The sequence below is a fragment of the Lolium perenne genome, chromosome 6, assembly GCF_019359855.2.
Source record: "Lolium perenne isolate Kyuss_39 chromosome 6, Kyuss_2.0, whole genome shotgun sequence".
NCBI lineage: Eukaryota > Viridiplantae > Streptophyta > Magnoliopsida > Poales > Poaceae > Lolium > Lolium perenne.
Genome location: NC_067249.2, coordinates 61,070,141 through 61,084,884, shown reverse-complemented (window position 1 = coordinate 61,084,884; position 14,744 = coordinate 61,070,141).

The window sequence follows — 14,744 nt, the reverse complement described above, 5'->3', positions numbered from 1 at the left end:
CTTATGCATGTTGTATTCTCTTAGAAAGCTGCCAGCCACCCTGGTTGTAGATAGCCCGAGCAACTGTCTCCAGTTGGCTGCATCCAGAATCTATATGAGCACGTTGTGCCTCAGGCAGAAGATAAAACCATTCATGAATCCAGTGTGTAAATGTGGAGGCATACATGGGAGCAAACTTGTACTTGGAAAATTCAAGGCCTTCAGTGTGCACTCTTTCACCACGTATACTTCCACATGGAATACTCAAGGTCTTTAGTCGTCCCTTGAGTGAATGTGGAGGCATACATGGGAACAAACTTGTACTTGGAATACTCAAGGCCTTGAATCTCCAGTGCGTGATGTGAAGTTGCACGAATTGGATATTCTAACCATGGAAGACTAGGGAAAGTAACTTCTACACAAACCTAGGTTCCCATTATATTGTTGCCAATGTGGATGCCGATAACAGTTGTCACGCCTGGTTGTACATGTTACCTCCTTCATAATAGCCTACATCGAGGGAGCTAAACTCCCCGCCAAAACTCCGATTGTTATATCCTTGCTGCCCATCAACCCAGCATTCGTTGAAACCTTGGTTCGATCCCGAACCCGACTCGAATCTGGAGTTTTTGAAATGTGGCTGGAAGCCTTGTGCTCCCCTTCCCGCATAATCCCCACCACCACCGTATGCGTCGCCATAGCCTCCTTGAGGTGGTTGGAAACGTGGAGGCGGATTAGGACCACTCATCGGAGTCATGTTTCCCTGTACCGCACCTCGTGGAGGTTGAGTCGGCAGAAAATGGTCCTTGCGTCCGATCATCGTTATAACCCTAGTGCGGCCGTGAGAGATAGTCGACGGGGACGTAAAACCCTCGTTATTAAATATTCTTGTTTCGTGAGCATCGAGCCCTTCTAGCCCATGTCAGCATGTTTTGGACATTGGGCCTTATGCCCATTAAGCCTGGAAACTTCAAACTCCCTGTATCAAGACACACATCTCATATTCGATGATCGGTGTGGGTCGAATGGCATGGTACACTCGGGTACATATAGGTTACGCTTGCTTTCCATTTTCCTGGCAATTTTTTGTTCCTCTGGAGATGAATCCATTCATTCGTGTTGAAGCTATCAAGCAGAAATATTGTCGGTGATAACACCAGGAGCCACGATCACTTGTCAGTGACAAGAGTTGTGAGGCAAGGAAGAAGATGTCAGAGATGTTGATGGATCCGGTGTAATGTCCCAGGTTTAGAGACGATCGAGGGGTAGATTTTTGAAAGGGATGTGCATTGCATCGTAAATTACGGGGAAATTTCGCGCTTTTAAAACAAAACTGCATCGAAGGGGGACAGGTTTCTCTCTCGACATCCTACAGGGTTAGGGTTTCGAGAGTGCGATGAACTTGTTCTTACTTAACTAGATTACGGTTTTGAGAAGAGGGAAGAGATATTGCATCACAATGCTAAGTTACATGATTGAATTCTAAATTAAGTTGCATGATTGAATTCAAACCAAATTTGAATTTGAATTTCAAATTCAAACATCAAATAGATATCTCATAATTCAAATTTGAGATAATTCATTAAACAATTATAAATAATACACAATATAAACAATACAAATAATAAGTAAAGCTCATTAGAGAAAATCTTGAGCTTTATTGATAAACACACATTATACAATGTCTTTACATTATCCACAAATGAAATAAAGGAATATTACAACATATTACAAGAATTGGACAAATATAGAAAAAGAAAAGAAAAGGAAATTACAATTCAATGATCTATCCTAACACTACAAGCTAAACTTCCTTTAATCTTGTACTTGATGATCTTCATGATCATTGGAGCATCAGATTGATCCCTGCACACAAACACAGCACAACAAATGTTATGCCAAGTGGCAAAGCCACTTGGCAGATTAGAAAAGAAGTGAAAATAGTGGATAATACCACAGCTCTGCCGAGCTGATCCTCTCACCAGCTCAAGTACCAAGCAGCAAACACACAGGCAGCTCACTAGCTAGTGTGCATGCCTCACAGCACACAAGCCTGAGAGAGTCACCAAAAAGGACCAGGCCTTGCTGTCGACCAGAGAAGCAGAGGAGAGGCATACTTAAGCTTTTCACAGCCAAACCCTAACCATTCCATCGTCAAGGAGCATCAGGGTAAGAACAGCAAGAACACATCAAGAACAGCTAGAACAGGTGAACAGCAAGAGCTGCTCCACCTATTCCAGCAACCACCAGAAATCACCCAAGATTCACAAGCTTGCAAGGAGGAGCAGGGCAAGCAAACCAAATCCACCAGAAGCAATCCTCTACACCAACAACTCATACTAGGAGCTGGAGTGAGGTATACACTGATGAACATGAGCAAGCCAAAGTTTTGCTCATAAAATGAGCATATGCATATTCACAGCAACAGAAAAGGGTAGAAACCCTATGTGAGTCATCATATGGCTAACAGCCAATTGGTGCAAGTAAAAAGGAGAGAAACCAATAGGAAGCCACCCTGGGAACATTGAGTATGCCAAAACAATGGCATAATCAAAGATATCCAGCAAGGAAATGATCCTATATAGCTAGCCAGAATTACTTAGCACCTATGACCACTACACCATCAGACAGATAGACATATTGTGTCTATTTTTGTTTGTCAACATCAAAAGCTACTGGCAATCCAACAAAAGGATCACCCAGAAAGCATCTAGTGAGCCACAGCAAGCCAACAAGAGGGGAACTACCCAAAAGCAGTACATGATTACTGCTAGGGTCACCTCAACCACTGAAACAGCCCAAACCATCAAGCCAAGCACTTGTATCATCACCCAGATTGGGTTCAAAGTGGAGCTAGGGTCCCCAACAACTGTTGGCATCCCTCTAGCTCAATCAGATGAATAGTTAGATGATCACAACTGCAGGCAGCTCACATCATTTATCCACTTAGCCAAGAAAGACAACACAGATAAATGAATATTCAAGTAATCAATACAACAGAGCTTTGCAGTGGATCCAAGGGATCACTGCAAGCAACAGCAATTGCTTGAGCCAACCACTACACACACTAGCACTAGTATGTAACCACACACAGCTCAAATTGAGCACTGGTAAGGCACAAGATGGAGCACCACACCTTTTACAAGCAACTGATAATCACAAGATCATCAGAAGCTTGCTACAGCATGCTAGAATCCATTCTAGTATCAACACATGGACAGATACTTAAATCAGCCACAAGACATGAACAAAAGTATCACAGATAAGTAAATAAAAGCATTATAATTGTATCCAGAAGCACTCCATCAAGGGATGGAGCTGTCAAGTCAATAGCTAGGCTCAATTGAGCATGTCCATGAATATAAGCACAAGAGATAGCATACAGGAGCAGATAGCATACAGGAGCACTGGCACTTGCAAAAAAATGCAAGGATCATGTAGCATGATCAAGCCAGGGGCAAGGAATTGCACACACAGGAGAGGCAGGAGTCATATAGCAACAACAGGAGCAAATGAATCAAACATAAGCATCACAGTATGCTCATGAGCTGAGCTCATGAGCTACAACAGTAAGATATAGAGAAGAACAGCACAGCACAGCAGCTAGGATCAATGGCAGCAACACGGCGATACGCATCGCTGTGATAGCACGAGCACAGCAGCTAGAATAATGGCGCAGGAAGGCAACAGCAATTAGCACATCAAGGCAGCACCAGGGCAGGCATGGTGCAAGGCACAGAGGCGCAGCAGCAGAAGCACAGCAAGGTGGATGCCAAGGCATCCAGAGAAAGGAGAAGGGGTAGAGGAGACAGGAGAGAAGGAGGCGACACACCTGGAGCAGAGCACCACGGCGCCACCGTGGCGGCACGGCGGCACAGCCTGGCCACGGCAGCGCCAAGCCATGGCCAAGCTAGGCGTTCGCCGAGCGCAGAGGCTCCAGCGCAACCACGGCGAGGCACACGGCCACGCCACGGCGCCTGGATCGACGGCGGGCGACGAAGCGCCACGAATCACCACGGCCGTGTCGCAGAGGCGTTGGGGGTGAACGGAGGCGGCGATGAAACACAGATCGGCGCGGACCGATCGGTGCGCCATCGTGCAGCCGTTCGATAGCGACCGATCTCGCCGGCGGGGATGGCCGGAGGTAGCCGGAATAAAGCGGCGACGGCGCAGGCGACCACAGCGTCGCGGGAGAGGAGAGAGCTAGGGTTTCGCGAGAGGGGAGAGGAAGAGAGCGACTGAGTCCGACCGAGCCGGTTGGGGCGGCTCGGGTTAGACTCAACCCGTTGGGCCACCTGACAGGTGGGGCCCAAGGGCATTTTAGACATTTCACAAATTCATAAAATGCTGAAACTTTGTAAATCAATAGTAAATGTTTAATAGCTCTAAAAAAATAATTAAAAATATGAAAATTGATCAGCATAAAATTCTCTATCTAAATAAAATATCAAAGAGAATTTTTGAAGACAATTAAGAATGAGTCTCAATTTGATGATTTAAATAATCATTTAAATCACACCTATTATCTTCAATAAAAATAAGTCCATTAATGCATTTGGACTTTAAAAACACCTTGACAACATTTCAAGGATTGTATTTACCCTAAATTAAGTATCTCCAAATTGTTCTTAGTATTAACCTCTCACATGAAATAATAACGACATCGGAAGGGGGGAACAAACCCTAAAACTGGAATCATGCATAATTGCTTCTTTAACCATTGCCCTTATCGGACAATGATGCTATTTTTCAGAGACAGAGGACAAGGGTCAGTCCACACCATCCAACTGCAAAACTTTGCAGTGTTCAGGCAAGTTCATCACTTGCTCATGTCATTTGAGTATTTCTATCAAAATACTTGCAAAGTACTATGGTTATCACTATTGCATAAAAACCAAAACCACTATTTTTATAACTATGAATATGACTATGTGGTTGGCAATGGAACCATGGATTGTGTTGATATGGTGGAGGTTCCATTGCAAGGGTTTATATCCATCTAGGATTAAACAACAAATGTCGCCAGTGATTCTTGTGCCGTAATACCCGTGTTAACCATAAGATCCGGAGTGGGACGGAGTAGTCAAAAGTGTTTCCACCTCTCGTTCATCAACGGATGCGCTTTACCGTAGACACTTGTATCTGTCAGGGCAAGCGGTAGGCTGGGGAAGCCTTAAGTCCCCACGGCATAGTCCGTAGACACTTGTCGCTCGAAGAGCAAGCGGTTGGCTGGGGAAGCCTTAAGTCCCCACGGTATTGCGGTCTATGATGGGTTGCAGCTACCGGCGAAGGAGTTTGGTTCGATCCCAAACTGTCATCGTGGTCGGGGTCCACCCGTGAGTGGGAATAATGGGACCGGCGAGGACCCAGGGTCGGGGCATGCAACAAAGGGTGGGTGTTCGAGGTAGCGGAGGAACATGATTGGCTAGACCTTATACCGGGCCTCACACCGAAGGAAGTGTGGACGGGAAAGCTGCCCGGTTGGCACCAAGGTTAAGATCTCTTATGGGTAAAGCAACACACCTCTGCAGAGTGTAAAGAACTGTGACATGTCACTCCCTGTTCCAGGATATGGAACTGCGAACGCGGACGGAAAGGAGCTCCATGAAGTTCTAGTAAACCGGTGAAGGCTGACGGACATAGCTCTTTGAAATAAAAGCAATCTTTTGAAGAAATGTTCATCAAAACCTGCATTGGTATTAGACTTTCTGGTCTAATATCGTAGCTAGTGCATTAAACACCTCTTATCTATAATGAACTTGTTGAGTATGCTTGTACTCATCCCACTCTTAAATCCCTTGCTTAGATTGTCTGAATCGTCTGGAGGAGAACTACGACAACCCTAAAGGAGCCGAGATCATCGGCTACGAAGAACCAGACCTCTCTGGAGGTATTGAAGGCGTAGACTACCTCATAGTCTACGGAACCGGGGAGGCTTCCGGAGGAGATCAAGCCTAGAATCATCTAGTAGTAGTAGTAGTCGAGCAGCCCGAACTCTTAATACTAGCTGCTCGAGAAAATAAATGTATAACTTGGTGAAACCTCTATATTGTAAGTTAAGTTGGGTTCGCCTCGAACCCAGGAGTATCTCTCTTAGGACCCAAGAGGAACTCCGAGACGATATGTGTAATATGCTTGTAATAATAAATGAATGAGTTATGGACCTGCTATGTTCTGTTGTACTACTCTGAGGGATGTAATATTTGCGGAATGGTACTTCATGAATGTTATATCAACGACTGGCATACTACAACATGCAGTGGTATGCAGGGTCACGACAGTTGGTATCAGAGCAAAAGCTTTGACCTTAGGTTGGAACGTAGTAAATGGGACAGAACGTTAGGAGTCAAATAGGACTAGTAAAGAATTCTCTAAAAATATGGTGAATATTCAATTGAGAATACAACAATCATATCTTTTAGTACGATAATTCTTTATTATCTCTATTATGATGCATTATTACTAATCTTATATTCTTTCTATTTCTACAGCCAACAATGGCAAGTTCACGTCCGGGACGAAACGTGAAAGTGATGGACTCAACATTGAGTGAATATGAAGGTGGACTTGCAGATATTCTACGTGCCATGTTACTTGAATTTGGGTGTGATCCCCAGATCCAAGTAAAGAAATACATGTACTACGATGGTACTATATTGGCAAAGTGTAGGGTAGGGCTGAGACTTCCCGAATATTTGGGAATGAGCGTAGTAATGCCAGCAGGTGAAGCCAGAACTATCAACACAGCCTACCATATAGCCGTTATGAGAGCCATAACTGATATTCGGGAGCATAAGATGAAAGAGCTTATGGGTTCCGAATTCACCCACATTCCTCATATGGAGGAGGAAGACGATCCCATGCTTAACCACTTCAAATATGCAAAACGCAAACCAGTAGAAGCTGCAAAATACATGGATAATAGCCGCAACTTGCTATCATTGCTCTTTCAGTTGAACCATCATTTGACGGGAGCAATTGATACAATGTTAGAGGAGTTTACTGAACCCAAGGAGGAGACTAGGGGGAAAGAACCTATGGAGAATGTGGTGCACACACCAGTTTACTCAGCTGGTGACTACATTAGTATTGATCCTCTTGAGCGAGAAACTACACCTGTTACACCTGGGAACTATTTTAATAGTTCCTATAGAGGCTATGAGGGTGGAGAGGAATCCGGAAACAATCAGCGTTCCGAGACTCCTATAGAAAACTCCACGGGTTGGCGTTGGGGATCTGATACTGAAACTCATAGTACTTCAGTGTATTATGACGGAGAGATGAATGAGGACGCCACGACCCAGAACCAGGGTTATCCTAGTAATGGAGGAGTTGATGGAGAGTATCCTACACAGGTTGAGTCGGATACGAATGTTGGTAATACCTATGGTGGAGCCACAGGGGAGTACACCCGATGGGTGGACTATGATGCACTGAATGACCAGTTCGTGAACACCGATTTCTCCCTAGGATCATCATCTGATTCTGACTACCAGCCGACGGGGAGACCTTATGTTCCAGGTTTTGTCAGGAGGACGACGCGTTCGACCGGATGGAAGCCTGGGATGTACCGGGAGTGAAGCACTACTAGAGACCACCAAGGGAGGCGAGACTATAATACACAAGTACCACGTGTATTATAGTATGTAATATTTGTAGAAATTTGTACATATACTTCAATAAGTGAGTTTGCATACTCACAACGTCACTGAGTATTGTAATAAGACCACTTAAGTATGTATATACATGGTATATGTTTTGTATGATTTGGATTTGCTTCTTGATTTCCATTGCGTGACTAGTTCTGTGCACAAAGTTGAGCTCAGAAAACTTGCGCATGGAGTAATTATGAGTATCATCTTGTGTTGTAGAACTAGGGGGTTATGTCGGGAGCGATAGGTGAGGAGACGGAAGCACAGCGCATGGAGCGCGAGGCGAAACAGAAGGAAGAGGCTGATGAAGCAGCCAGGAATCAGTTTCCACCACCACCACCCATGACGCAGCAGAATTTCATTCAGTACATGCAGATGGTGGAAGAGAGACAACGTGTAACGTTGGAGCAGCAGAATAAATTCTTCCAAGAGCTGCTGCAACAGAACAGGGTAGAGAGACCCGAGAATCAGGGAGTCACCTTAGCAGACTTCCAGAACACCAAACCTATATCTTTCGCATACGCGCCTGAGCCAATGGACGCAGAAGACTGGCTTATGGACACTGAGCGAAAGCTCAATACTGTTGGATGCAACGACCAGGAGAAGGTTCGTTATGCTACACACTTGTTGTGTGGACCTGCCGCATCATGGTGGGACAACATCGTAGCCGTTTATTGTCAACACCCGGCTTTTTAAGTCCGAATGCCTATTATGTCATACATCGCAATCCCAGGAATATTGTTGTTGCGAGGCATAATAGTTAAGTATCACAGTCATCATTCATTACAAACCATAAGTCTTACAAATTTGGAATCACATGATCCATATTACACAAATAGTTGATCTATTGATCAACGAACACACACAAGTTCATAGTTCAACATAGCGGAAGCGTAAGATACAAGGACTCTCTAGTCCACAGGCCAACGCTTGATGTCGGAAGGCGCTTAGTTGTCGTAGGCGTCCTGCTGGTCGTCTCCTTGTTCATCTTCATACTCTGGCCATTTGAATAGCCAGGGACAAAGCCGTGAGTACGATGAGTACTCGCAAACTAATACTCAAGTAAGTGCTAGACATTCTAGTATGGTTCGCTAAGCTCTAGTTTATTTGCATAAAGCTGGTTTTTGTTCACAAAGTTTGAGAAAAGCTTGTTCAAGTGCTAACTAACTCAAGTGGGAACATTAGTGTCATTCCCACCATTCAAGTGGTGATTTCAATTCAATTCACCACAAGTCATTTCACCATCATCCTTTTCAACATCATTTTCAAAGATATGACATCGGAAACTGTATGGCCTTTCCAACCGTTCGTAACCGTGGACGCGGCTATTTGAATAGGTTTACACTCTGCAGAGGTTGCACACTTGTGCCACAACATTTGATTTCATCCGTCGGGATTACCCCGAATCATCGTAACACAGTATGCGGATCATCAACCATAACCTTTCACCTACGAATCCTAGTATGAGCACCTCTCCCCATGAGCTTGGCCTCCCAGTGAAGACCAACTGTCAACCTGGGAACTACACAGGGCTTGGGCCGGACATTCACCTCATTTCGCATCATATCATATCATTTCTTTTGTGGTAGAGGCAGCTTTTGGCATAACCCCGATGACGCTTGTTTAGAGGGAACCCATACTAAGACGCATAAACTTCCAGTTAAGCCCTACCCATAATCAGGTATTGTGGGGGTACTCAATAATTGGAAAGGTATCGCATTCAAACCAACACCATTGTTTTATCAAAAATCACCATCTTCTCTTGTTCACATTCACCTTCATAAATCATTCAATGGAATGCAGCATCATTCCAAGGTTTCAAATCCATTTCAAAATCACATTGTTCCCATCTAGAGTAGTCAAGTTTTAATTCATTAGCACTAGCTCTATTTCATGAGGGGGGCTATCTTGCTTTGCTTGGAGAAGACTAACTCACTACTCTAGTAACCAACTTGTATTTTGACCAAAGTTAACTATAAAAGTAACTCATTTAGAAAACAAGTAAAAACTTGTAAGGTAAAACTTGGGATGGGTTCATATAAGAAAAGATAAGAAACATGGTGCCTTGCCCCAAGGGGCTTTGCACTTTGCAAGAATATTAGCTTGCCTTGGTAGTTCTCAAACTGTTCCTCCTCCTCCTCTTGGTAGCAACCTTCTTCTTCGGCGTATTCTCCGGTGCTACCGTCTAAATTGGAATACGAGTATAATTACTCACTAATTTAATGGCTATTCCATACATCACATATAACACACAAACTACTCTATGCACACAAATAAATTAACTAGGGTGCATGGGTTGTGGGGGTTAAGTAGAATTCACTTCGTTGTATTTCATATGTAAATGATAGTTTCCATAGGGTTCTTGAGAAATAATTTCCTCTCGTTGAAATCTTCTTAAGATTTAATTTTCTCAAACAATCATGTATGAACTCATATTGACCTAAGTCAAATGTTCATCATCATCATTTGGGAAAATGATTTAAATGAGGTAGATTACCTCATACTATTTAAATAACACTACATTTGATTTAAATCTCAAGTAATTCATATAAGAGAGTTTGGGACCAGGGGTCCAAACATCCCATGAATTCATGTGAGACAAGTTTAAATGAAGTATAAGAATCCACATAATTTACTTTAATAGTTTTGGACAATATCAACTAGTTAAACTAGTCAAATGATCCATTACTTAAACTAGGGCATGATCATGAAAGGTGACCACACCATTTTATTGCATAAACAATTAGTGTAAGTCAAATGTGAGCTATTAGAGTTGGAATTAACTTAATATCTATTTTGGTTGATTTTTAAGAATTATTTGGATAGGGAAAAGTCCCTGTTTTGTTATTTTTATCACATTTATTCTACAAAGAATCTGTCCATGAGGCCAGTGGCATTGGCTAGATAATTTCTCTAGCTTTCCAACCATATAAAGTTCATCAAATTTGGTTTAGCCAATTTAAATCTATTGAATTTCAAAGTGGAGGCAGTATTGAAATTCATTTGCAATTTATTAAACTGGATTTGAATTAAAAAGGCCGGCGGGAAAACTAAACGGGCCGGATTCAATTTAAACGGCCCAAGGCCAGCCCAGCCACGGTCCAGTGCCGCGCGGGCTGCCTGACAGCGGGTCCCGCATGTCAGCGGCTTTTAAACGCCGAAGCGGTACCGATCAATGAGAGGCGTTGGATTAGAAGGGGATCGGAGGGCCGTGGTTCATCGTCGTCTCCGACGAGAACCCGACGGTGCGGCGGCGGCAGTAGGGGGTGGGAGAGCTTACGGCGGCTCCAGCAAGGTATGGCAGTGTGCTCGAGGTAGATGTGGACGACGGCGAAGCTCCTGGTACCGGCGGCTCCTCCTGGAACAGCTCCAATCGACGGCGGCGACCTCCGGGTACTGGTGGCGTCGATCTTCAAATTGGAGCAGCTCCAGCGATGATTCGATGGGTGGAGTGGTGGTTGAGAAGCAGTGAGAGGTGGGGAGTCTGGTGGTGTGCTTGGATTGCTCAGGGGAGCTCAGTATTTATAGAGGCGAGTGAGGGTTGCGGGGCAGGGTGGTGGTCGACATGCTCGCGGCGTCTCCGGCGAGCTAGCGAGCTAGGCGAGGGTGCGGCAGTGTTCTACGGGTCCAGGCGAGTCTAATGGCAGCGACAGCTTGGTCGGGGGAGGCTTGGTTTGGTCGCGTTGCTTCCAGGCATGGCGCGGCAGTGGCGGGATCTTCTTCTCCGTTCACGGCGGCGGCGGTCCAGGGTCTGGTCGTGGTGATGTCTGGCGGCTTCCAGGTGGCGAGTGGATGCTCAAGGCGTCGAGAACGGGTCCAGGGCGTGCTCGAGGTGGTGGCGCGGCGCGTGTACTGTGACGTCCGCGCGCATGTCCACGCGCGACGTCACCGGCATGGTGAGCGCGTCCAGGGCGCGCGTCGTCCGGCGTGTGTCGTGCTCGAGCTCGACAATGGCGAGTGTAGGCGGCGCTAGGGTGGTGTGCTGGTGCGGTTTGGCAAGGTGGCCACGGCCAGGGAAGAAGAAGGGGAGGGGAGAGCTCGACATGTGTGTGGCATGGCCATGCCCTAGCTTGCTCTCTCTCTCCCTTAGCATTACTATGCTCCATTTAGGGTTAGAGGGGACCAGGGGACACAATGGTGTAGGTTAGGGGAGTTTAGGTGCAATAGATCACTATTTGCAATAGTTGCAAATAGTGCCCGAATTTGTAATTTGCAAAAATATCCAAATTTGAAAATATTCAAAAGGTGAATGTATTTGAAAAGTAAGTGTTTGGATAAGTTGTATTTGACCAGAGGTGATTTGAGGTGGTGGTGGAAAAATTAGAAATCAAGAATTGGCAAAAATGGCTAAGTGGAGAATGTTCCATATGTGAAAAAGTTGTGACTTTGGATGAGCCTTGCTCTTGATCCAAGATGAATTGGGCATGGTGATCTTCATCAAAGTTGTTCACCTTGATGTTGACTTTGAAATGGTGCAAAGAGTTAGCAAGAATTGGTTTGGGAAAATTGAATGGCAAGGGCTCAAAGTGGTGATCAGACTAGAATTGTCAAAATTGACCATTATCATATGTGAGTGGGATTTGTGTTTGAAATCCATTTGAATTGTGAATCTTTGATTCCAAAAGTTGTAGTAAGTGTTTAATAACATTACTCAACTAATGGTGAAGACCAAATAGGTCTAGAGTCAAAATTTATAAAAATGCCATAGGGCATATGTGAGGGTTTTTAGGGTTTTCTAATTTATGGAATTTCTTCCTCTTTGATTTATTTGATTGGTGATCTTCATATGATCACATTAGGGTTTTAGAGCATAGCAAATACAAGTAATAACAATCATCATGGCATATCACTCAAATGCACAAGTCCTATGCATGGTACTATATGCAAATAGAAAAGTTTTTGTTGGTTTGAAATTTTGCCTTCTGGAATTCTCTAACTTTCTTTTTATTGAAATTTGGGGTGTTACAAACCCTTCCCCCTTACAAAAGATCTCGTCCCGAGATCGAAAAGAAAGTTAGGTACTAAAGAGATCTGGGTACTCCTTCTTCATGAAGTCTTCGCGTTCCCATGTGGCTTCATCCTCGGTATGATTGCTCCATTGGATCTTCATAAACTTGATGCTTCGGGTGCGGGTGGTTCGGTAAGCTTCTTCCAGGATGCGAATCGGCACTTCGCGGTAAGTCAGATCCTTGTTGATATCCACCGATCGGTGATCGATGTTCTTGAACACTTCGGTCTTCTCCGGGACTTCCAGGCACTTCCGGAGAAGTGAGATGTGAAACACGTCGTGCACAGCCGACATTTCTTCAGGCAACTCCAGTTGATAAGATACTTCACCTCGGCGGCTGAGGACATTGAAAGGTCCGACATAGCGGGGTGCAAGTTTTCCTTTCAGTTGGAACCTTTGCATTCCTTTCAAAGGGGATACTTTGAGATAGACGAAGTCTCCGATCTCAAAGGTCATCTCCCGACGTCTCTTGTCGGCGTAGCTCTTCTGTCTGGATTGCGCAGTCTTGAGGTACTCTCGGATCTTGTGGACTTTCTCTTCGGCTTCACGAAGAACATCAGGGCCGAAAACTTGGCTCTCTCCGACTTCTGACCAGTTCAGGGGGGTACGGCACTTCCTTCCGTACAAGGCTTCAAAGGGGGCCATCTGTAGGCTGGCTTGGTAACTATTGTTGTAAGAGAATTCTGCGTAAGGTAGGCAGTCTTCCCACTTGGATCCGTATTCCAGTACGCATGCTCTAAGCATGTCTTCCAGTATCTGGTTTACTCTCTCAGTCTGTCCGTCGGTCTGAGGGTGGTAGGCGGTGCTGAAATTTAGGCGAGTGCCTAATCCTTCATGCACTTTCTGCCAGAACCTTGAGGTGAACTGGGATCCTCTATCTGATACTATCGATTTGGGGGTTCCGTGCAGAGCGACTATTCTGGAGATGTAAAGTTCAGCTAACTTTGGGCCTTGATAGGTGGTTTTGACGGCGATGAAATGGGCGACTTTGGTCAATCTATCAACCACTACCCATATTGAATCATTGCCTTTGCTGGATTTGGGCAGTCCGGTGATAAAGTCCATTCCTACGGAGTCCCATTTCCATTCCGGAATCTGGAGGGGTTGTAACAGTCCGGCGGGTCGTTGATGTTCTGCCTTGACTCTCTGACAGATGTCACACTTAGCGATATAGCTACCGATCTCTCTCTTCATTCCGTGCCACCAAAATTGTTCTTTTAGGTCCTGGTACATCTTGGTACCTCCGGGGTGGATTGAGTAAAGGGTGTCATGGGCTTCTTGCAGAATGACTTGTTTCAAGTCAGAGTCCGATGGTACGCAGAGACGTTCTTTGTACCAAAGAACTCCGGCTTCGTCTACGGTGAATCCGGGGGCTTTTCCTGCGGCTATCTGTTTCTTGATTCCGTCAATGCTAGCGTTGTCTTTCTGGGCTTCCTTGATTTGACCAACCAAGGTGGGTTGCAGTTCTATGCTGGCTAGGAATCCTTCACTAACAAGTTCAAGTCTGAACTGTTCAAACTCTTGGTGCAAGCTGGGCTGTTCGGTAGCGAGCATGGAGTTCAACTGGCACGACAGTCGACTCAAAGCATCCGCTACCACATTGGCCTTGCCGGGGTGGTAGTGAATCTCCATGTCGTAATCCTTGATCAGTTCGATCCATCGGCGTTGTCTCATGTTCAGCTCTTTCTGGGTGAATATGTATTTGAGGCTTTTGTGGTCGGAGTAGATCTCGCATCGATTACCCATGAGGTAATGACGCCAAACTTTCAGGGCTAAGACCACGGCTGCAAGCTCGAGGTCGTGGGTTGGGTAGTTCTGTTCATGTTGCTTGAGTTGTCTTGAAAGGTAGGATACAACCTTGCCTTCTTGCATAAGCACGCATCCAAGTCCAGTCTTGGAGGCGTCGCAATATACGTCAAAGGCCTTTGCGATATCTGGCATGATCAGGATTGGGGCTGTTGTCAACCTACTCTTGAGCTGTTGAAAGCTCCCTTCGCATTTGTCGGTCCACTCAAACTTTCTGTCCTTTTTCAGCAGTTGGGTCATTGGTCGAGCGATGCTCGAAAAACCTTCTACAAATCTGCGGTAGTATCCGGCTAATCCAA